Raw genomic sequence first — 19,861 nt, forward strand, 5'->3', positions numbered from 1 at the left:
TTTGAACGTGGGGGAAGGGAAGGGGACGGGTATTTGAAGATGAAAAGCGTGGTTTATTAATGCGTTTTATATATAGAGCTTTAACAAACCACGTTTTAGATGAACGTCTTATCAGCTTCAGGTAAAGCGTATTCCGAAAACGCATTTTATATAAATGCGGTTTAAAACGCGCTTTACCTTAACGTCCAAAACGGACGTTAAAGTAAAGCGCGCTTTAATACCGCGTTTTATATAGTTTGGTCACTAAGTTTTTTTTTCCCGACTTATTTCGGTCTTTTGAGTCCAAAAAGTCAACATTTAGGTTCCGGACTCGGACAAAAACAGAAATAAGAATGCAACTGCCTACCTTCTTGGCGACCTATAAACTACGAAAAAATATTATCGCACTTGATTCATTTATTAAATAATGATAAAGCGTGGTGTGTTTATTTTATATAAATTTATTACTTACTTAGCTATTGTTAATGAATTTATATTTTAACAACAATTGAATTTGTAATGATAAATTATCATAATTTGATACTAATATGAATCGGATTTAGAAAATTTCCTATAAATCTCCGTCACCTACTTTGCCAGGAGTACCCCGTTTTTGTGGATAATATGGACAGTAGTCGGAAAAAACAAAAAAGATTAGATAATATGCACAGTACACAATAACTTTAAATGATACGGTCAATCCACGGGGCTGAAACCTTCCAACACCTTTTCGTTTGTTCATCTATTTCTAGCACGCATCCTTCTGTTCAGCTCATGAACTCACAAAAATCATAGAGCCTTATACCTTTGACGTATTAATCAAATTTCATGTACCAGTGAACTAATTCTCAATATTTACTAGCTTAGCTAAGTGTTCGAATCCACCTACTTGTCAACTTGAAAAATTCCTGTTGATTTAAATTAATTTGGGATAATTTCCAGTTGAGGGTTCAATTTCCAGGTCTGTGGTTATAATCTGATCAAACAATGGCTACTACGAACTAAGGTCTACGTAGTGTAAGTGACCGTCTCCTAATTGTTCACACACACACATAAGTGAATTAATTTGGGCGGTAATTTTGCAGTAGCATCTGTCTTCACTATGTTTATCTTATGTTTTAATTTATTATAACATTTGATGCAGGCATTACTCTCTTTGCCACCACCTGGAGACTATGGCGCCAGAAATACAGCGCAGAGTCAATTCGGTTCAAGGTGTCGAAGCAACACTCTGGGCAGGTAACCTCTATAATTAGCATTGAAGTTTTCTCTTCAGCTTTAAGGGTTTCAGTTTTTACCAGGATTTAAGTTATATATTCTGATCGTGTAAACCAATTTCCTTATCATTTTAGGTAAAGGGTTATAGTACCTTAATTTTGTAAGTGTTATTAATCCATGTTCATTATGGACAACTATGTCTAATCCGATTGAAGGGTAAAACAATTCTTTTTTTGTATATAAAAATTCTTGAATCCCATTCGACGCAGGGGCGGCTCCAAGGATCTCGTGGCCTAAGGCGAAACTATATTGGGTGCCCTTAAATTTATTTTATAATAATAGTTATACTAACAACAAAATTTACTTTTTAAACAACAAATTAATCATTTAAGATAAAAAACAAATTTAAAAAAAGAAGAAGGAAGAAGAGCACAAAAAATAAAGTGGTAGACTATCAGATGTTGAGGTCCAGGATTCAAACTGAAAATCTTAAATGGGCTATCATCACAAACAAGAAAAGATATAAATGTACATAACATAATAGCTTAAGTATTGAGCATTGACGGTGTCAAAAATATTTACTCTTTTGACTAATTTAAACGGTAATTGTAGTTCATTCTATTAAGTAGCACTTATTGGTGAATATCTAAAGTAAATTGTAAATAACCTAATATAATATGTCGAACTACGCCAAAAGAAAACCGGTGCATGAATGTTTTTAGTGTTCATGCAGTTTCAGAGAATATTATAAAAGAATTCATTATGTTGTCGATGTATATAACTTAACACCTATATATAAAGGATAAAATTAAAATTGAAGAGTGAAGCAAATATACTAATTAATGAGGGAAGAAATTATCATAATGTATAAAGTTATTAGTATAAAATAACCTCAATTAAATAACAAAAAAATATATTGTAATACTGTTCTTTATACTAATTATTTATATAAATTATAAATAAAAATAATAATAAGAATTTAAAATAAATTTGGGGCCTTCAAAATTTGGGGGCCTAAGGCAATGGCCTCACTGCCCAAAGCCTTAGAGCCGCCCCTGATTCGAAGAAGAGCTAGGGCTTTTAGTATAGTGAAAAAGATGGTTAAAAGTTGCTTTAGTCGCATTTAGAATCCTAAGTGTGCCTGTCTTGCATTTTTCTAATTCCTTGTTATAGTTCCTGACTCCGCATTACAATTGGCTTTTAATTAATTGCATAAAACTTAAATTCGATTTATTGCTAGTTCCATGAATTTGATTACATAGGCTCCGGAAACACTTCATGAGCAGCTATTGGAGAGATGAAAGCTCCTAAAAAATCTGATGATGTGCCTGAGTCGCCTGAGCAGCTCTTGGAGGCTGATGGTTTCATCTTTGGTTACCCTTCTCGTTTCCGTGTCATGACAGCCTAATTCAAAGCCTTTTTTATGCCTCCTATGAGATATGGGAAACTCAAGCATTAGCTGGTAAACCTGCTGAATCTTTTGGAGTACTGGTTTTCATGAGGTGGCCAAGAGCTTAGTGCGTGAGCACTTCATCATCTACTCTCCACTTTTTAATTTGCGCTCTAGTTATCTTATTCACATAGATTCATCAACATCAGTATAGATTCTTGACTTTGATGGGAGCAAGCCTTGCTGTATGTGAAAGAAAGAAAAGTAGACAAAACAAAAGAAAGAAAAGTCAAAGAGAAAAGAAAAGTAATATGAAACAGAATGATACGCGAAGAATTCATCTTGAATTCGTTTTTTTATGACGTAAGTGATTACGTCGGCAGGGCATTCAAATGCCTATAAAAGGGGTTTGCCTTTTCATTTGCATATCATCCCTCAACCCCTTCTTTCTCTTCAATTAATAAAGAGCTATTCTTTGTGTGGTCGTGGAGTAGGCAAAAATTGCTGAACCATGTAAATCTTGTCTTGTCTTGTCTTGTGCTATTTATTGCTTTTCTCTTTTAAATAACTTTTTTCCTTCTATTAGCCCGACATATTTCCCAACAATTGCTATCAGAGCACAGACAATGTGATTCGGGTAGAAAAATATTATTGGTGCAGTGTACTATTCACAAGAATAGTGCGACATTATTGCTTATTAATACTAACACTATTCACAATAGTGGAGTACTATTAATTAATAGTAATAGTATTGTTCACCAATAGTGATTACTGTCTACCTTACGTTTGAGATATTTTTTCTTACATAGAGTAGTATTTACGATTATTGTTTCTAGGTCTAATTTAAACTAAGTTTGCAAAGCTAAGAAATGAAACTAGGAAATTATTTTTAGTTGTTTTTCAAGTTTTGTAAAAAGCCTAGGGCTGTGACCATCACCTAAGTGTTTGCCTAATGGGATATAAACCTTAATGCTTGTTTTGTTAGCTGGGGTGTATTATAGCTATCAACACTCAATTACCCACTCAATACCTCTCGGTCAGAGAGTGACTTTGCCCAATTTGGTTTTCTCAAGTCCAAATGAGTGTTGCACAAATAAAACCTCAAGTCGGGTTATTACTATCTCTAGGTTGAACCCTTTAATTGGGATTATCAATCTCTTGATTGACCCAATTTCTTGTTAGCCAAGTTTTCCTAGACTAAGTCTCTCTTTCTCAAGTAGAGACTAATTCAAATAGGCACGGACTAATGTTTGCAATAATTAATTCCACAAATTAAAGCATGAAGAAGGCTAAATAATAAAAACCCAACCATAAACAAGCACTAAATCAAACACCCATAAGGTTTACACACTAGGGTTGGGTCACAACCCTAGTAAAAATCTTGCTACTCATCCTTGAAACTGAAGAAATAGAAGAAGAGATGATAATTAAACTCATATTGCAAAATTAAAATGACAAAATCTATGTTAAAATAATCAAAAAGATGAAAAACTACTAAAAGAAGTAAAGAGAAACAACTACTATAGCTGTTGATGTCGAAAGTTGACCTAAAAATGTGAAACTCGTCTATTTATACAGGGCTGGAAATTGACAAAAATGCCCTTTTAGAGGTTCTGCGTCCGCACAATTCCATGTGCGGTCCGCACTTTTCTTCAGCTTGCAGGATTGGAACTATGCGCCCGTATAATTCTGGACTACGGTCGCACTACACTCTTTCTGCGGTCCGCAGATTTGTAACTGCGGCCGCACCTTGCTCTTCTGCATCCGCACAATTGTAACTGCAGCCGCATAACTCTTCTTCTGCAGCCGCACAATAATTATGCGGTCTTTACTTTTGATGGTCTTGAAATGTAGACTCTCTGAACTTTTCTCTTAACCCAGCTTCTGCGGCCGCACAATTCATTTACGGACCGCACTTTGCAACTTTTTCTGCTGGCCTTTCATTCATACTCTGCGGCCGCAGAAGATATTCTACAGTCACTTTTGAGCTTCTGTGCCTTTTGTGTCCTTGAGTTCAGATTACTCCTTCTTGAGTTGGATTTCATCTCGGGAGTTCACTTTATAATATTCCTGCAATTAAGCACATTTCATCAGTTTTCGGGAACACAATTGAACGCTTTTAGACTTAAACAAAAGCTTAAAGGTGCTAATAAGTAGTCAAAATCCCCACTTATTAACTTCCCCAAACTTAAGTCTTTGCTTGTCCTCAAGCAAACAAAATAATTCCCACATCCAAAAGCTAAAGGACATTATAGCCAGCCATGGGTGAATCATTCACACCTCAGTTGGGATCAACAATTAACCACACCACTCATGCATTATTGATAAGGCAACAAGTTAAACATTTATGCACATATAGCTATAATGTGACATTCGACCATCAAGGGTTGTCTTAGCTCATCAAGGACTTCCGCTCTATCTTGTATATCATGGTGGATCCCAAACTCCTCCTCTACTCTCAATTTGCCAAGCTCACTTAAGAATTTTTAGCACTCAATTCAAAATTACGAAAGGTTCACTCATCTCTCTCAGTTGAATGTCACGAGCACGACTTCCGGTACCATAATCTTTACCCTCATGTAAATCACCACTAATATAGCTCACTGAATCAAGTAGAGCTTCTTTCGGGTGAAGTCTTTTGGATTAGGGATTGATACAATATGGATAAGTGGTTACACCTTCCTTAAGCACTCAATCTTTCAATTCTAGGCTCACACTTTACCGATTCTTTTAGGCATTTTCTTTTCCTTGGGGGACTAGAGAGACTTAATATCACTCTTTATTGATCATTTCATTCATATTTCTCCATGTTTGGGATCATTGCCTTTCCTTTGAATCCCTTCAACTCTTTCATTTATTCACTTTTTTGCATTATTCTTTTTGTTCTTTTCTTTTCTTTCTTTGACTTTCCTTCTCGTTATTCCTTTTTCTCTTTTTGTGCCTTAACACCTTCTTTCAATTCCTCGTCTCTCCCCCAAACTTAAGGTTTTAGCCAATTATTTCACATGAGTGTTAAGGAAAGCTCGGGTACCAAGAGAGGGTCATTATAGAACGGGTAAAGGCTTGCAACATGGTTTCCAAGGGAGAAAGGCTAAAGGCTCGAAAGGGTTGACTAGGTATGACATCATTGGTAGGCAATATAAAACTCAAACCGGCCAAGGATAGCCTACAATCACTTCTTAAGCCAAGCAAAACTTACGATTTTGCCTTAAAACACATTCGGGGCAAGTTCTAGGACTTCCGTACAAGTACTCAGACTAGCAACAAAGAACCTCACCCCTCACGCAACTAGATTGTTAAAGAGGATAGAGTCGAGGTCCCACAACGACCACATTCAAGATTATACCACTATGGTCCAATTAGACCACTCAATGGTATCAAAGTCAACACAAGAGTCACAAAGTCACTAACTAGGGATATTTCCTTTTAAAAATCCTTGTCTCTAACCATAAGCATGTAGCGATATGTGTTGGTACCAAATGAAGCATGTTTGACTCTTTGAGTTTGACTCAAAAAGGTCTTTTTGATTCATTATTATTACTATTACTACCTAGACATCAAAGACTGACTCAATTCCTTAAGAAGGTTGTTACGCTATCCATCATTGGAAAGAGTCACCCGGTTCACACAAAAACTACCTTTGGAAAGAACCGTGGCATTAAGAAAATCAAAGGCTTATTTTCCACTAAAACATAGAAAGAAGCTACTAACTCAAAAAGATGCTACTAAATTAAACATTAACTAATAAGAAAATAAAATAAAGAAGCTACAAAGCAAAACTACTGAAAGCGTAAAGAATATACATAATGAGAGAGGAAAAGAGAGAATATATACATCATGAGAGAAATGAGAGAATATATACAGAATAAGGAGAAAGAAGAAAATACTATCAGTTATTACAAACCAAATATCCAAGAAATCATCCAAATAGCTCAAATAAACTCCACCCCCGAATAAAAATAAGTATTGTCCCTAATGCTTAACAAAATAAGAATAAGGAAGGGTAAGAGTGAAGAAGACTCCCTATGTGGCCTTGGACATCTTTGTATCCCTAGCAGCGTCACCGCCCTCAGTCTCTCTAGCCGAGTCTCATCATCCTCGACTCTAGGAGTAGCTGGGTTGGTGAACATCTGGCGCACTGTCTCGGCAGTGTCAGCAGCCAGGTCTAGCTCCTCAGACTGGCCAGCTAGTTCCACTAGAGCTGATGGTGCTGGTGGATCTGCTAGTGCTGGTGGATCTGACTCCATCAGCATGTCAAATGGAAGATCACTAGTTGTTGCTATCTTAGTCACCTCTCTCCTCAACCTGTCAACTGATTTCTTGGACGCCTGGGATTTCCTCATTTCTTTACCTGCTTTCCCAGCTCCTTAATCACTACTCCATGTTCTACCAAGGTGTTCATTATGGTGGTCTGGTTCTCCAAGAGCTTCTTCAATGTATCCTCCACTGTCGGAGGAATCTGGGGTGCCAGAGTGGATGGCTGCATTGCAACAGTACTGGATATGTCAGACAGCTTTGCAGTAGTTGTCTGCATCCAGTTGTTGAGGCTCGCCAGTATCTGGGAAACTCGCAGCACAGATAGTGGAGCAACATGCATAGGTACCAGCTTCAAAGCTGGGGTGGAAGGCACTAAGGCTGGAGGTGGTGGCATGGCAGCTGCACTGTCTGAAGGCTCTGCTAAAGTGGATGGCATATCAGCTGTCTATGCAGGTACCACCGATGGCTCATCAGACTTGCCAATGGTGGTAGTGCCTGACCATTTCTCTTAGGGTTGTGTGCATCCATCAGAGAATACCAAGAGAAGGGCTTCTTTGCCCGCACCATCGTATCAAAATCTTTCGGCTCCACCCGTGTATCTGTAAGGTACTTAGTGATGGTGTTGGTATACGGGTAGGAGGTTTCAGCCTGCCTAGCGACCACAAACATGTTGGCCAACATTACGACAACCACATTGATCGGATACCCTGCCATGATCGAGGCGACTAGAATTGCCCGCTGAAAAGGAAGATTTGTTTTATTTTACTCGGGTCTAGTCTGCTGCATACGAAATTTGCTATTCCTTTGCCTCAAAGTTCAGGATGTTCTTGTGAATAGGAATACCTGCTGTGATCCATGGTGGTAGGGGCCCCGGGGCTGTAAGAATCTCAGCTACCCACGGGCGAGTTGCATCTCCCAGTGCTAGTTTTTCCAGGTATTGCACAGGCTCCAAATCCTCAAACCCTAAATAAGTGTTCAGGGTGTTCTGGTCGAATCTCACCTTCAGATTTCTCACTTTTTTTTACCTTGGTCCCTTTCTTTATATGCGCCACATTGGCGTAAAATTCCTGGACCAGGTATTTCTTGGAATCTACCACACTCTGGGTGAACCACATCCACCTTTTCCGCTCTTGGAACTGTATCAACACTGCCGGGTTGTACTTATCAAGGTCTTTCAAATTGAAGTGATGCTCAAGAGTGAGCGATCTCACCGGCCATCACTCTCGAAAAACTCGTGAAGGCAACCAGACTAACAAACCTATCTCCCCATTTCTTTCTTCTTCGACCTCTCAAGGCCAGAAACTCTAGTATTACCCCCTCAGCCATCATCCTGAATATCATCAACATCCACTGTAGTAGCTGGTGTGTCGAGGGCAAGTGTAGATGAGGGCTCCGAAGCCTAACTGGCACCTTCCGAACCCTCGGAAGTGCTCTCAGAAGTGGAAGGCTCATCTCGGAGTTGAAACTGTGCTGGACGCTTTGATTGGACAGCCTGCTTTTCAATCGAGTTGCCCTTCGATGCCTCCCAAGATGGGACATAAGAGCTTGATTCAGCGGGCTCTGTGTTTCTACCTTGGCCGGCTGTCGCCTTTTTGGTTATAATCTTTTGAAGGGAGAGAGGTAAGGAACTCTTGCTTCGGCCTCTAGAAGGTTCACCCCTCCCCTTTGATGTATCTCCACGGCCTCGTGATCTAACCATTTTTTGTAACAAGGAGCAGGAGTCAGTCAACACAGTGCGAAATATGATTGCAGGTTAGGGAAGTGTGGTCCGCACAATTACAAGTGCGGCCGTAATCTGGGTTGTGCAGACCGCACAATTTGATCTTGCGGCCGCAGAGATAGAACTGCGGTCTGCATAATATTGAGTGCGACCGCACATCTGAAGTGCGGTCCTCACAATTATCATTGCGGCCGCACATTGGATATTCCAAAATAACAACTCTCCGAAGACAGAAATTGGGCCATTTTGCGGCCGCACACACTTTTCTGCGGCCGCGATGGAATTTCTGCGGTCCACACAATTTCAAGTGTGGTCTGCAGAATTATGCTTGACCAGTCGCCCTAATCTCAACTTCTAAGAACCGCACAATTTCTTGTGCAGCCGCATATTTCAAACTAAAATCGGGCAGACTTCCTAAGGTTTTCAATTTTTTGCACAAATTCGACATGGTAATAGCATTTAAACATGATAATCAAGTTACCTATACCCCAGAAAGAAATTATGAGTTGACCCAACACAATTTAAACCCCACATGGTTGTAAAATTGACTTCTAGTGACAAATGGCTTGAACTAACAAACAAATTGGAAATTAGACTAAAAATTTAAAAATGTATGAGTAATTGAAGCATACCAGCTATGAAGCAGTGTTAAGGAATGATCACAGATGTGGATTTAGCGTGGTTGATGATTGAACAGATGCTTACAAAGTTTTAGCTTTTTGAGTGCTCACAAAGTGAAAAGATTGTACAGTAGCCCTAGGTTCACTATTTATACAAGACAAAGCTGTCTAAGGGTCAAAGAGACGAGTGCAGTCAGCTAAATTCCTTCTGCGGTCCGCACTCTGTTACTTGGCAGTTCAAATGCCTTTGATGATCTACGGTCCGCACAATTTGGGGTGTGACCGCAGATTTTTAATTGCGGACCGCAGAATTCGCTGTGCGGCCGCACTTTTGCTGTTTCTCTGACAAACAACCTTCAGAGATTTTGCATTTTCCCTTTACTATTTGTGCGGTCCGCACAAGAATTGTGCATCCGCAGGTCCCTTATGTTGTAGCAATCCAAATTGTGCGGTCCGCACAATGAACATGCGGTCCGTACTTCTTTCCATACTTAGCCAATTTTTTAGCACTGTTCCTGTAAGGCAAAGTCATCCCTGCAACACACTTCAAATCCAGTTAGCACAAAATTAACACCTATCTACAAAAGAAGAAAAAGAAAAAGAAACATGGGTTGCCTCCCAAGAAGTGCCTGATTTAACGTCGCGGCACGGTGCATATTACCATCACTTGAAATGAATCACCGCTACAACATGGCCATCACCAACTTTTCCCAAATAATGCTTCACCCAGTGAGCATTGACTCGAAACACCTCATAATTTTTATTCTTCAAGTCTAATGCACCAAAGGGTGTCAGACCCACAACTTCAAACGGGCCACTCCATTTAGATTTTAACTTTCCGAGAAACATTCGCAACCGTGAGTTGAACAACAACGCAAGATCACGCTCTTTGAATTCTTTGTTCCAAATTTACTTGTCATGAAGATATTTCATCTTCTCTTTGTATAAAGACGAACTTGTGCATGCATGGTACCAGAACTCATCCAACTCATTCAAATGTGCCACCCTTAAGCTGACGGCGACATCCCACTCAAGATTCAACTTCTTTAAAGCCTACATGGCTTTGTGCTCAAGTTCCACCAGAAGATGACAAGCTTTTTCGAACACCAACCGATATGGAGACATTCCGATGGGTGTTTTGTAAGCCGTCCTATAAGTCCATAAAGCATCATCAAGTTTCTCCGACCAATCCGTCCGGTTAGCATTCACTGTTTTGTTCAAAATACTCTTTATCTCCCAGTTGGAGACTTCCACTTGATCGCTTGCTTGGGGATGATAGGGAGTCGTGACTTTATGAGTGACACCATACTTGGTGAGTAAGGCGTCTAAGGCTTTGTTGCAAAAATGTGACCCCCTACGCTTATGATAGCCCGCAGAGTACCAAATCTTACGAAAATATTCTTCTTCAAGAATGTCACCACACTTCTCGCTTAATTGTTGGGTAAAGCAATGGCCTCAACCCATTTGGACACATAATCAACCGCGACCAAGATGTAGGTGTTTCCACAGGAACTCACAAAAGACCCATGAAGTCAATACCCCACACATCGGAAATATCAATATCCAAAATGGCGGTAAGGGGCATTTCATTTTTCTTCGAGATTCCACCGGCCCTTTGATATTCATCACAACTCTTGAAAGCCGTGCTTTTGGAAGTCAGTTAATAAGCTCCGGAGGCAGATTACCAAGATTGCAGCTACCGGAGATCTCTCATTTGAGATGCTGAGTGATCCAGCTCTTACAACACCAACATCACCATCAGCTCCATTGGCACCAGCTGGACAGTCTGAGGAGCCAGACCTAGCTGCCGACACTGTCGAGGCAGTGCGCCAAATGTTCACCAACCCAGTCACTCCTAGAGTTGAGGATGATGAGATCCAGTTGGAGGAGATTGAGGGCGGTGACATTGCTGTGGACATAGAGATGTCCAAGGAAACATAGGGAGTCTTCTTCACTCTTTTCCTTCCTTTACTCTTACTTTGTAAGCGTTGAGGACAATGCTTATTTTTATATGGGGGGGGGGGGGGGGTAGGGTGGTAGTTTATTTGATCTTATTTGCTGATTCAGAGATATTTGGCCTGTACTTAACTTGATACTATTTTCTTTGTCCTTCTCACTATGTATATATTCTCTCGCTTCTCTCGTCATGTATATATCTTCTCTTTCTCTTTCATTATGTACATTCGTTCTGCTTTCAATAGTTTTTGTTTTGTAGCTTCTTTATGTTTGTTTTATTATTAGTTAGTGTTTAATTTAGTAGCTTCTTTTTGATTTAGAAGCTTCTTTTTATGTTTTAGTAGATAATAAGCCTTTTTTTTCTTAATGCTACGGTTCTTTCCAAAGGTAGTTTTTTGTGTGAATCGGGTGACTCTTCCCAACGATGGATGTCGTGACAATCTTCTTAAGGGAATGAGTCCATTTGGTGTTTAGGTGATAATAGTAGTAATAATTAATAAAAAGACCTAATTAAGTCAAACTCGAAGAGTCAAATATGCTTTATTTGGCCCCAACACATTTAACTACGTGCTTAGTTAGAGACAACTGTTTTTAAAAGGAAATAACTACAGTTAGTGACTTTGTGACTCTTGTGTTGACTTTGATAGCATCGAGTGGTCTAATTGGACCATAGTGATCTTCAATATTTAATGTGGTCGTTGTGGGCCCTGAACTCTATCCTCTTTAACAATCTAGTTGCATGATGGGTGAGATGCTTTGTTGCTAGTCCAAGAACCCGTGTGAAAGGTCTAGAACTTGCCCCAAATGTGTTTTAAGGCGAAATCGTAAGTTTTGCTTGGCTTGAGAAGTGATTGTAGGCTTTCTTTGGCTCGTTTGAGTTTTCTATTGCCTACTAATGATTTCATCCCTAGTCAACCCCTTCGAGCCTTTAGCCTTTCTCATTTGAAAACCATGTTACAAGCCTTTACCCGTTCTATCGTGACATTCTCTTGGAACCCGAGATTTCCTTAACACTCATGTAAAACAATAGGCTAAAAACATAAATTTGGGGGAGAGACGAGGAAATTGAAAAAAGGTATCATGGCACAAAAGGAGAAAAGAAATGATGAGAAGGAAAGGCAAAGAAAAGAAAAGAACAAAAAAAAAAAATGCAAAAAGTAAATAAATAAAAGAGTTGAAGGGATTCAAACAAAGACAATGATCCCAGCATGGAAAAATATGAATTTAATGATCAAGAAAGAGTGATGCTAAGTCTCTTGAGTCCCCAAGGAAAAGAAAGTGCCTCAAGGAATCGGCAAAGTGTGAGACTTCTGGGCAAATTGCGGACCGCTCATGAATTGTGCGGCCGCAAAAGTTGGGCTAGGATCCAAGATCAGGGAGTTGACAAAATGCCAAGTCTAGAGCTTCCTCAAATTGCGGTCCGCACAAGATTTGTACGGCCGCAGAAGATTATCTTGCAGCCGCAATCATACTATTACAGACCGCAAAAGAGTGCCTTGCAGCCGCAGTGCTAAATCTGCGGACTTCAGCAATAGTGCCTCGCGGCCGTAATTCAGAATTGTGCGGCCGCAGACCTCCAATTCCTGCCAAGATGAAGAAACCTGCAGACCGCACATGGAATGTCTGGCTGCAAAACCTCCCGAGGGGCATTTTTGTTCGAAATTGTCAGCTTTGTATAAATAGAAGAGTTTCACGAAATTAGGTCAAGTTTGAATATTTGAAGTACTGTATCTATTTCTCTTTGCTTCTTTAGGAAACTTTAGCTTATTTTGGTAATTTAACATTGGATTTTTCTATTTTAATCCTTCAATATGAGTTCTATTATCTTTTCTTCTTTGTTTTCTTCTACATCCACTATGAGTATCTAGATCTTTACTAGGGTTGTGACCCAACCCTAGTGTGTAAACCTTATGGGTGATTAATTTTATGCTTATTTATGAATTGGTGTTTATTATTTAGCTTAGTTCATGCTTCAATTGTGGAATTAATGGTTGCAAACATTGATTCATGCCTATTTGACTTAGTCTCTTCTTGAGAAAGAGGGACCTAGTCTAGGTTAACTTACCCAACAAGGAATTAGGTCAATTGAGAGCTTGATTTACCCAATTAAAGGGTTCAACCTAGAGATAGTAACAACCCGACTTGTGCTCTTATCAACCATTTTGGTAGATACCCATTTGGTCTTGAGAAAGCCAAATCGGGAAAAACCACTCTTGTAACGACCCAACCGGTCGTTTTGAGCTTTTGCACTTCGCTCGCCAGTTCTCGGGCATGACTAGCCCCGTGTGATGTATTATGACTTATGTAAATCGTCGGTTTTGGTTTTCAGGGTAATCGAAACGGATTTGGAAGAATAGTTCTCAGTTTGAAGCTTAAAATTTTAAGGGTTTGACCAAGTTTTGACTTGTTAGCATATGATCTCGCATTGGAATTTTTATGATTTGGTTAATTCCGTTAGGTGATTTGGGACTTAGGAGCGTGATCGGAATGTATTTTGGAGGTCCGTGGAAGGTTTACGCTTGAATTGGCGAAATTGAAATTTTGGCGTTTTCCGGTTGATAGGTGATATTTTGATATAGGGGTAGGAATGGAATTCCGAAAGTTGCAGTAGGTTCGTTGTGTCAAACGTGACGTGTGTGCAAAATTTCAGGTCATTCGGATGAGGTTTGGTAGACTTTTTGATCAAAAGCGGAATTCGGATGTTTTTTTTGGAACCTTAGGCTTGAATCCGATGTGATTTGGTTGATTCGATGTTGTTTGAGGTGTTTTGAAGATTGGTATAAGTGTGATAGTGGTATATGACTTGTTTGTGCTTTTGGTTGAAGTCCCGGGGGCCTCGGGGTGATTTCGGATAGTTGACGAAAAGTTAGGAATTGGGAGTTTGCAGATGATGTTTTTGGTTGCTGTCATAATCGCATCTGCGGTTGGGAGGTCGCAGGTGTGACTCCCACAGATGCGGAAGCAAGCCGTAGAAGCGGCCAGGTGAGGGGCAGGCTGGGACCGCAGAAGCGAGGTCCTAGTCGCACCTGCGATTGCGCAGGTGCGGATTTCTTTGCGCACATGCGGCCTTGGAGTGTTAAGTGAATTTTGCAGGTGCGCACCTGGGACCACAGGTGCGGGTCCGCAGGTGCGACCATTTAACCGCAGGTGCTTGGTATTTTTATTTGAGAGAGAGAGCTATGCTTAGGTCAGTTCCTTCAGTCAACTTTTTTGGTAAGCCAAAAGTGAACTTTAGGTAAGTAAGTAGTCCCGTATGAAATTCATAAAACATTCGTATCTGGCACTTGAGGAGGTCAAACGTGGTTTTGCTGGGTCAGAATATATAAATTTCACCCTTCGCGATTTTGAGTGGGTTTTCACCATATTTCATTCGGAAGAAAGCTTTGGAGAGCTAATTGAAGGGGGAATTCAAGAAGGTTTCTTAGAGGTAAGGCCCTTGGTCTCTAAACTCGTTTTATGATAATTTTTAAGGTTGTAAGCTTGAATTATATGGGAAAATCAGTAGCAAACTGGAAGTTAGGGCTTGGAAATTGGAGACCTAAATCTAGGGATTTGAGGGGTCATTTGTGGTCGGATATTGATGTATTTGATATGTATAAACTTGTGAGAGTGTAAGGATTCCAGTTTTGTAAATTTTATCGGAATCCGAGACGTGGGCCCGTCGGGTTTAGTAATTTCGGAAGTCTTCATGTAAATTGGTTATTCTCGAGTGGGCTTTGTTCCCTTAGCATATTTTGATGGTATAAATCTGTTTTAGATATATTCGGAGCATCCGGAGGCCGATACGAGAAACAAAGGCATCGCGGGCTAGAGTACGGACTGGATAGAGGTAAGTAATGATTGTAAATATTGTCCAGAGGGTATGAAACCCCGGATTTTACATCGTTGTGCTACTTTGAGGTGACGCACACGCTAGATGACGAGCGTGTGGTCGTGCACCATTGGGGATTGTGACTTGGTCCATCCCGAACGACTATTAAGTCGCGTATTTTACTTGAAACTATTTGATATCATTATATTGTGGAAAATATTATTGTGTTTGGGGCTAAACGCCGTGTCTGGGCCTTGTGCCGATTGTTTGGACCCTTAGGGGCTTTTACTACTATTTTTCCTCACCGTTTTGGTTTAATGTTTACACTCACTCATGCTATGTTCTTAATGTTTTCATAACTCGGTTTTATTCACTCCTTTTTATTTCATAAATGATTTTGAGCCGAGTACTTGTTTTACTGTCAGCCCGAGGGGCTTGAGTGAGGTCTGACTGAGTGAGGCCGAGGGCCTGTGTTGTGAGGATATCATGGGATCGGGCTGCGCACCACAGCATGTGGTACTAATTTGTGATATATGATAGGCCGAGGGCCTGATTTATTATGCCACGAGGTGGCTTGTGATTGATATGAGGTCGAGAGCCTGTTTGATTATGCCACGAGATGACTTATTATTGCGCTTGGGCCGTAAGGGGCCCCTCCCGGAGTCTGTACACCCCCAGTGAGCGCGGGTACCCAGTGTGAGTGATGTGTTGTAGCCCGAGGGTTGTTGTTGTTTCATATTGAAGCCCGAGGGGCTGTTCTTGACTATGTTGCCCGAGGGGCGGTTCTTGATTCATATTATGCCCGATGGGCTGATTATGAGTGATTGTGAGGTAGCCCGAGGGGCTGGTTCTGTTGATATTATGCCCGAGGGGCAGTTTATGGTACATGTTTTGCCCGAGGGACTGGTTCTATTGATATTATGCCCGAGGGGCGGTTTATGGTACATGTTTTGCCCGAGGGGTTGCTTACATTTCTATCATTTTTACCTACTGTTTTTATCACTCGTTTGAAACCATTGGAAGATGTTTTAAAAAGGAAAGGGGTTTTACTGAAATTGAGTTTGATTTAAGAACTAAATGATTTCTGTACTATTTTGGAAATGTACAGTATTTGTTGTAGCGTTATGACGTGGCTTACGTGTTTTCTTACTACTCAGCTTTCATTTACTCTTATTACTTACTGAGTTGGCGTACTCACATTACTCTTTGCACCTTGTGTGCAGATTCAAGTATTTCTGAACCCACTAGTGGGTGTTGATTGCTCAGTGGCAGAGTCATTGGAGTTAGCAAGGTAGCTTCCCGACATTCGCAGCACTGCTTTTCTCCTTCTTGTCTTCTTTAGACTGTATTTCGTACATTTTTAGACTCTTAGTTGTATTCAGACCATAGTAGATGCTCGTGACTTATGACACCCCGATGTCGAGCTGGTGTGTTTATTTCGATATGTTCATTTAGACTTACATTATGAGATATCTGGTTAATTAAAGGTTTAAAAATGATTCTTATTGATTAAAGGGTTAAATTCGGGAGTTGTGTCGGCTGGCCTAGTTTCACGATAGGCACCATCATGACTGCGTCGGATTTAGGGTCGTGACAAGTTGGTATCAGAGCCTAGGTTACATAGGTCTCACGAGTCATGAGCAGGTTTAGTAGAGTCTCGTGGATCGGTACGAAGGCGTTTGTACTTATCCTCGGGAGGCTGCAGAACCTTTAGGAAAATTTCCACATTCTTGAATTCCTATCGTGCGTCCTTGATTCAGCTTGAAATGTAACTCTTTGAATTCCTTCCACGCGTTCGTATGCGCACATGAGCGCTTAGTACCAGATGTGCATTGATGGCTTGTGATTTCCTGATCGAGGGGCGAGATGTGATCTCTGTGTTGATGTTGGGCCAGTCTGGAAGACCTGAGGTTGGATTTTGCCTATAGCTTGAGCCCTTAGCTGTTGATTGCGCGAGCGCGTGTTTCTGGATCTATATGTTCGATTGTGTCCCTATTAAGGGAAGTGACGACTGGATAGTTACGTGATGAGCGTGATGTGATTGTGAGATATGTTCATATGAATTAAATGAGACGAGAAGGGTCTACTTGAGGGTAGGAAGAACAATTTGGTGCTTGATTTTCATCTTGATTTGATGTATAGCCCCGAGTTGTGGGTGAGATGAAGGATCTTTCATTTTGCCTAGTTGGGAAGTGAAGTAGATCTCACGTTGTGATTTGAGTTCAGACTCAGGAAGATTAAATGACTGCATAATGTTTATGACGGTGGAAGGGCATAAAGAGATGTTGGTTTGAGGCGAAGCAGGTGCGTTATCTCCCGCAGAGCGTTCTGAAGCTTGTCTGATCCTTATGTTGTTGTTGGAAGATCTCCTTTACCAGTAAAATATATGTGATGCAATTTAAATTTGGGGTCGTTTAAGAGAGTGGGCTTGACTATACGAGGGTGAACGCGAGATTTGTAGAAGATTTGAAATACTAAATGGTTTGTGTTTCACGAGCTTATAAAGGATTTAGTTTAATCTCACCACGGTATTATGGCAGTAATAAAGTATATGCATTATGAGTTATTGTATGTTTTGATCTATGGCTTTGAGCCAAGTGGGGGAGTCTGTTATTGGTTAGTTGATTGCACGGTTATGTACTATGTTGGTTCCAGTTTGAGGCGTACTGGTGAATCAGTTATGGCTTACGGAGGTTGAGACCGAGGATGGCTCGAGTAAAGGAAAAATTTCAATAAAGGTTATGTTATGCTTTATGGGTGTATGAGAATTGCGGAATGACTTGAGTTGTTATTGGTAAAGGATGTACGGTGCATAGAACAGGAAGTTGCTTAGTTGCATTAAGGTGAGGTTACGCTCTGCGGTGTTGGAGTGCTATTGGAGCACAGGTTGTCCGATCCGTTTGATCGGTCTAATTGCGGTTTGAGTAGAGTGGATGACTCTCGAGAATGGTTCTAATGGGTTCAAGATTTTACATGTAATAATTGGAGATTTTCGATTTGTATATTTGGCTAGAACTGAGGTTTGTATTGGAGGGTGTCAAGACTCGTGGTATTTCTATATCATTATGAGATTCTATATATCAGTATCAGGAAGGTAAAGGTAATGGATTTAGATTCGCAGGAAGTCCCTTCAGGGTAGGTATTTTGAATGTGGTGTTTTTGGGAATAGTTAAGAGAGTATTCAGCGGCTTATGAGCCTTAGACGGTGTGGTTTTATGCTTGGGGCTCGTGTGGTGAGTCTGGGTTGAGGAATTGTGGTGTTATAGCAAGAAGGAGTATCAAGTTGAAGGTAAATCAGAAGGAAACTTGGATAGATGGGATAGCTTGGTAGTAGGCCGGATCGGCATGGTAAGGATATGACTAGTTCTTTGGGTGTGTACGAGGTAATGAGTTTCTACAGGTGTTTCATGGCAATGCTCTTGGGTTGAGTTTTAGTGACCTGCATAATTTGGTTGAGTTAGAAGGATTCAGCCCTAATGGTTTAGTTTTGTGCAAATGGAATTCGGAGAATTCTTGATGGTTTCTACCATGATTAGAGATGTATATTTGCTACGAGCGTGAGGGTATACATTTGAGGAAGGGCGATGTATTTGAGTTGAGGATACTTTATTAGTATTGCGGCGCTCTCTTGAGTTGAGGATACTTTATTCGACTGCTGTATTCAAGTTGGGAAGGGTTGTCTTTCTTATTTGGCCTTCGTGATGGATGTCAGTGCAGAGACTCCTACCATTGATTCAGTTCCGGTGGTGAGGGATTTTCCTGATGTGTTTCCTGATGCCGGGCATGTCGCCGGACAGGGTGGTTGATTTCGGTATTGATTTGGTGCCGGGCATCGTATCGTATGGCACCGGCGTAGTTAAAGGAGCTGAAGGGGCAACTTCAGGGGCTCCTTGATAAGGGGTTCATTGATAGGCCAATATGGATGTGTGTTATGCATCGAGTCAGCTCGATTGACTCTGAGTTGCTATTGTTAAGGGATATGCTGAATCGATTGTTTTTGAGCTTGTTAGTGTTCTGAGGTAATCTATGAGTTATGTTTCCGTGTTGTGGGGAGTTATGGTTTGTTGGTTATATGCACATATAGTGCGGTTCCATTTGGGATTTATAGCAGAATTTGAGTGAGACAGATATTAGAGGGTTGCATGATTGATTGCGTATTGGTTATGTTCTTTCAGGTTGTGTGGTGATATGTCATTCGCTTCTCCGTGGTTATGATAATGCACTCTGGGTCCTTGATGTTGACTTCCGAATGGTTATATATTTGGAACAGGGTGGCTCGAGGTATATAATGCAGACCGGTGTTTGGGTAGGACCATGCATTGCAGCGAAGTTATGTGGAGGTATGACCCTTCGGGTTGGATTCGTGTGTTCAGTTTCTACGATGTGTGACGGGTTCTCAGCATTGTGTGTGGTGGAACTGAGAGCTTGTGGTACAGTTCTCTCATTTGAGTAGTTTTTCATGATTTGAGTACGTTCGGATTGTTGCTTATCGGTGCAGGAATTGCACAAGTTGTGGCTTTAGATTGTATTGATGTGTCATGTCACCGGAGTAGTTGTGTTGGATTAGATTAGATCGTTGGGATCTAGAATGCATACAAACGGATTTGGTTTTAGCGTGTTGGAAGGATAATATCAATGTTTGGCTCAGAAATTTTCTATGATCCTTGCCAAAGGAGGAGTGGCTTCACGAATGGTTGATTTGAGGAATGGTTGTGACTTCCTACGCGTTTCATTAATCATTGGCAGTACACGAAAGTGTTGGAATGAGGGTTTATTTAATAAGAGGATTATTATCGATATCCGATTGTTCTGAGCAACGACTGTGATCAGAAGTCATTGCTACGAGAGTTTGAGCTATGTGGTATATCATGTAATTGCGTCTGAGGTTGCACGTATGGCTTGTTACACCT

At 40.6% G+C, this 19,861-nt stretch overlaps 1 pseudogene; it reads left to right on the plus strand.

Moving 5' to 3' along the window:
• The first annotated feature begins 99 nt into the window (after positions 1-99).
• LOC109205503 lies at positions 100-2,801 on the plus strand (annotated as a pseudogene).
• The last annotated feature ends 17,060 nt before the right edge of the window (positions 2,802-19,861 follow it).

The sequence above is a fragment of the Nicotiana attenuata genome, unplaced genomic scaffold (genome assembly GCF_001879085.1).
Source record: "Nicotiana attenuata strain UT unplaced genomic scaffold, NIATTr2, whole genome shotgun sequence".
Taxonomy (NCBI): Eukaryota; Viridiplantae; Streptophyta; class Magnoliopsida; order Solanales; family Solanaceae; genus Nicotiana; species Nicotiana attenuata.